Raw genomic sequence first — 5,758 nt, 5'->3', positions numbered from 1 at the left:
TTTGTTTTCCCATTCAGAAAATGCCCGTGTTCTTGACCTTTAACTCCTCCATTCTCCCACACTCTGGAAACAGAATGTTTGGGGCCAGTGGTCAATGAATGCCACCCTAGAAAGTTATGTGCTCCAGCACAATCTGGGCAACACGGTATTCAGATAGAGAATTCTCCCAATTCTGTTGTAAATCGTGTGTGGCATCAGGAACAACAAAGGCTGCTTGTGTGGGCACACATTGACATTGAGGTAATCCTGGCATGGAAGGTCAAAGATCTCTCGAGGGGGATGAGCTCTGGGAGACAGGAGAGCCTTTCCGTATGCAGCCCCCGGATACGGCCTACTGCAGAAGACAGGACATTGGATCACCTACACCTGGCCTCTAAGAGAGGAAACTTCCTTCAGTTTCTTTAGTTATTTATACAACCTAGGCAGTCTCCAACCCACCACGATTTTCCTATCACCTTTTTTTCTTTTTTTTTGAGAAAATGAAAATCAACAGGTTCCCAGCCTTCCAAATCTACCTTTTTGTGGTATCTATTTGCATTGTTCCACTGAAACAAAGTCCCTCATGGCTTCTTGGATGCTAAATCAAACATAATTTTTGGCTGCAACAAAAAATGAAGACTTCCTCCTTTCAACTGTTGATGTCCCACTTGCCAGCCTTGTGAGTTAAGGGATTCTCCTTACATCTCTGTTCTTTAATGTTCTTACATGAGAAATTGAGAGCATATCATTAATCTCTTAAGGCTGTTGTGGCTGCAAGTATTAACTAAACTAATTCATATAAAATGCCAAGATTAGTTCTTGGCCAGTTGTAGGCACTAACTAAGGGTTATTTTTCTATTGTTGATGCATTGATTCTATACGCATTCTGCACTGATCACTATGCTTCTTGAAATTCTCTCTTCCTTGGACTTTCCATCAAGTCAGTTCAATAGCAGAGATACTTCCTGAATTCTATTTATCCTCTTTTCCTTACCCAAAGTCAGAAGGGCCTCATATTTGGTGAAGTTATAGTAGTTATCTGTCTCTATATCTACTTCTACCATTTAGACAGGGTGCCTTTGTCAGGGTATAGTCCTGATTATTCATGGCTTTAAGAAAAACTACAACATGTTTTTCAATTAGTCTTATAATAATTCAGAATGTCTTAAAATAACCTTGAATGGTTGAACCCAAATTTTTACATGATGCAAAATAGAATCTCTAAGGAAATTTGGAATTAGATAATTACTAAGTCGAGTAGCACTACAGCCTAGAATGTTCCTAGTGACCAATTAGCTCTTCAGGTTACTGATAAGGGAAGAGAGGAGGCTTAAAGAGCTAACTCACATCACACGCACTGTGGATGGTGAAAGCCAGATGACACCTGAACCTTTAAATTTCTGTTCTAAGGTCTTTCCTACAGATTATTATCAATGAAAGTTGAGAAACCTACATGACAACTCACTGTAGCTCATGCAGTTTTTATTTTGAATTGCAATCATCTTCAATTTTTTTTTTCTACAAGGGAGGGCAATTAGCTTAGCTGCTTCAGTGTCCGTGACCCACAAGTTAGTGTCTGGATTTGAGATTCCTGACTCTGATTCTTGACTCCAGTTTCTTACTAATGCAGACCCTGGTATGTGGTGGTGATGATTCAAGTAATTGTGTACCTTCCATCTGAATGAGAGTCTTGAATTGAGTTCTCAGCTCCTGTCTTTAGCATTACCCAGCCCTGGCCATTGTATGCATTTAGAAAATAATCTTTCTCTCTCACTTTCCCCTTAACTTTCTTTCTGTCTTTCTGAAATTTTTTTCAAAGTAGAAAAGAAATCCATCATCCAAGATTCCTTGCTTGACAGAAAAAAAAAAAAAAAGCAGATTAACTTAAAATAAGGGAATTAAAGGAATTTAAGTGATGAGTCATAATCATCCTTCTTAGTAAGACCTGTTGAAACTCTCAGAAAGGCTAAGGACTAACACACAGAATTCGTTGTAGGAAAATTTCAAGAATTATTGGAATTTTAAGGCTATTTTAAGTAAAATTCTCCATGTTAACATATGTAATCTCCAAACACTTTAGACAATATAACGACTTTAAATGTGTCATAAAGTAGAGTAACTATTTAGAATTGATGTCAAGTACAAATAAAATTAAGCATTTTATAAAGAAGATCACTGTAACATCATGTAAGTAAAATAGAACTGGAGCATGACATGAATCATTACCCAGCCACTTCACCAATATTCACCTCCTAGTGGATATAAAATCCTCTGCTTCAAAGGGGTTTTATAAGTATGAAGTCATGTCTCATGTACGGAACCAGTGATGGAGTATGTAGCTTATGGAAGACACTGCAATTATTTTTTTATTTTTAGTTTCCCCTCTTTCATTTTCCATATGGAAAAATGAGTGTGAGTCATTCAAATAGTGCAAGTCATGGAGGATTTTTTCATATAATCACATTTGCAATTTCCTCCCTCATCGCTTTCAAATTTTGAAGTATTACAGGATAATGGAGTCAGACAATCTAGATTTGAATCACAGCTCTCTCATTTTCTACCCATGTAACTTAGTTTCTAGTTTAGTTTCTTGTAGAAGTTTGTGAGCATCAAACTAAATCATCCAGCTTTTTCAATGCACTTTACTTCTGGCATAGAATACCTAGCATTTTACTCCTCTTTTGGTTTTCCATTCATGCTGCTCAAATATATCTCCTTAAACAATTCTGAGTTTCCCAGTGGACTGCTACTCATAAGAAGATGGGCTTATGTTCCCCAGGCTTATCGGTGGTTATATGATTGCTTTGTTCCCAGGATTCTATAGTTTCACTATCACCCAAATAGATTTGTAGATTTTTTTTATGGTAAACCCAATTCTGCATCAACTCAGAGAATGTCCCGCTCAACAAAGAACCTACAGAGAGAATACTTACCAAGTTGTAACTATCCAATTTTCTCCTGTGGAATTTGACATTGATGTGGAGAGACAACTGTCACTGTTGAAGAGATTAGAGAGGCCAAATCCAGAACGTTTAAGGGAAGAGTCAGATGTGCATAGTGATGCTGAAGGCTCCCCTTTGCTTATACTTATTGGATACATTTCAGTTACTTGAAACTGAAAATACTAAGACAATAACAACCCATATACCCAAACCTTGTCAATACTCTATAAGGCAATGATTCATTCATTTAGAAGATCTTGCTTCCTCATTGCTATACATTGGCAAACATGAATTTCAATTGTAGCTTGTTGCCTGGAATATTCTTTTTATTCTATATCTCTTTGAATCAAATATATTTTTAGTCTTCCTCTAATAGGATGAAATGTTCTTCTAGTGAGAGAATATACTTCTTTATTTTGAGCCTCCATAACATGATTCTTCTTATGGTTGTCTATATTCTGATCTTAATTTTGCTTCTTCTCAACTTTTTTCATGTGTCTTTATGACACAACATAATTACTTCTTGTTCTGAAAAGAAATACAAAAATCAATTAGTTAATGATCACATCACTTAAAGTTTAAATCTTGTCACATTACTTAGTTGACTATATGCTCTTTATAGTATTATATCTTGGTACATATGTATGTGTGTATATATATATATATGTGTGTGTGTGTGTGTGTGTGTGTGTGCCATATTATTATTCTCTACTTTATATTGCCTGATGCCTTGAACAGTGCGTTTTACATCATAGGCATTGAAAGCTTTTGTTATTCATTTAAATGCTATCCATATGAAATTTTATAGTTCTAAAAAGGAAATATCAATTATCTTATTGAATTAATGACTAATGCATAAAACAGGTTAACTTCATAACTAAAAGTATTAGATTCTGGCAAAAAATGATCTGATGCAAGATTTATTGTATTTTCCTGACTCTCTGACAAGCAATAATGCTTAGGATTTTACTGACAATGGGATTTTATTTACTATTGGATTTTACTGATTATTGGCTAGCTCTTAAAGAGATGTAAGTATGCAAATGCATCTTCTTCCAATGTCCCTGTATTTCTCAGGTTCTCCACAGAGGATAATTAACGTGATATACATACATGTATATTTATTTAGAGAGATAGATACATAGATTTGCTCTCTCGATCTCTGCCTATATCTATATTTATGTATGTATATACACAAATATGTATACACATGTATATGTATATATTCTCTATATATCCATATCTTTGTGTAGGGATAGATAGAGGTAGATATATAAAAAGTTTACACACCTTTGTGTGTGTGTGTGTAGACCGAGCTGAGGAGGGGAGGAAGAGAAAGAGAGAGAGAGAAAGAGAGAAAAAAGAGGGGATATTTAGTAGAAGAATTGGCTATCATGATTATGGAGACTGAGAAATCCACTTATGGGCTGTCTGCAATTAGTAGAGCCAGGGAAACCAGCCTGAACACTTCAAAACCAGAGAAGCTCATGGTATAACTCTCAATCCTTCTAATGGAGTAAATGGTGTGAGTTTCAGAGACCAAAATCCAGAGAAATTGGAGTTCTGATGTCCAAGGGTAAGAACAGAGGGATGATCCAATTTCAGAAGAGAGAAAGAAAACCAACTCATCCTTCTGCTCCCTGTCTGTTCTATATGGTCTTTTGCATATTAAAGGCGTTCACATTGGGTATGGGTGGATCTTCTTTATTTAGTCCACTAATTCAAACGCCAATCTCAGCTGGAAACAAGTTTTCAGATACTCCCAGACATAATGATTTACTAGTTATCTTGGTATTCCTTAGTATACTCAAGTTGACCCTCAGAATTAATCATCACATCTCTCTTCTATATTTCATATAGGATAGCTATTAAAAATTGATTCTTATTTGTAGAATGAGGAACTAATTAATGATAAAAATCGATTTATGTTCTGTGTTTCTTTTCAAACAACATTTTATGCTTCTATATCCAACACAGCTTTTGTCTTTGGTATTTATAGATGATAGTATAACAATCTCTTGTTATATCTTCTTTCCTTTTTTTTATCCTATCTCTTAATTGTGTGGAGTATTCTGACTTATTTTATCACCTTATAAAGCATAATATCTTGGCAAATTTGTTTTCCAATGTACACAAAATTATTAAAAAGTTTTATAAAACGAACTTGAAAATATCTAAGTTCGGTCTTTATGTTCATGTCATTATGTATCTGTATAATTCACATCTTAACTATTTTCAGTTGATTTTAACATTTTAAAATATTTTGTTTCAGAAAAATTTAAGCTTACAAAACAAAATTTATGGGGTGGTAAGATAAAGTGTTCCCATATGCCCTCTGACCCCAACCTCCCATGTTGTACCTCAGTGAGTACAGAGCAGTACCACACATTGATAACATTTGATCGTCCTTTATTGCCGTAAGTGGAGAGCAGGCTCATGCCCTAAAGAACTTTGACCCAAAAGCTCAAAGCAACAGGATTTGTAAAGGCAAAACCACAAGGAGGGGAAAGGGAATACATGATTACTAGGATCATGGGGAATACATGGTTACTAGGGTCAAGCTGACCTAAGGCCTATGTGAAACCAATATCAATTTCAATCTTGACATCATCAGTTATGGAAAATTACAATCTTATCATTAACCCAGGTGCAGCCGACATGTTTTAAGCTTGAACAATCATGCGAGCGAGTTTCTATGTTCTGCCAGGTGGGTTGCAGTGTATTGTGTTGTAGGAGTACTGTTATCGTCTGAGTTTTAGATCATAGTTTCAGAACAGAATCTCACGGTGGGAGGTGCTTTCTCAAGATGGAGTCTTGGGTACTCTAAAATGGAGTCT

This window comes from Oryctolagus cuniculus, chromosome 14, assembly GCF_964237555.1.
Source record: "Oryctolagus cuniculus chromosome 14, mOryCun1.1, whole genome shotgun sequence".
Lineage (NCBI taxonomy): Eukaryota > Metazoa > Chordata > Mammalia > Lagomorpha > Leporidae > Oryctolagus > Oryctolagus cuniculus.
This window is presented reverse-complemented; position numbering follows the sequence as displayed.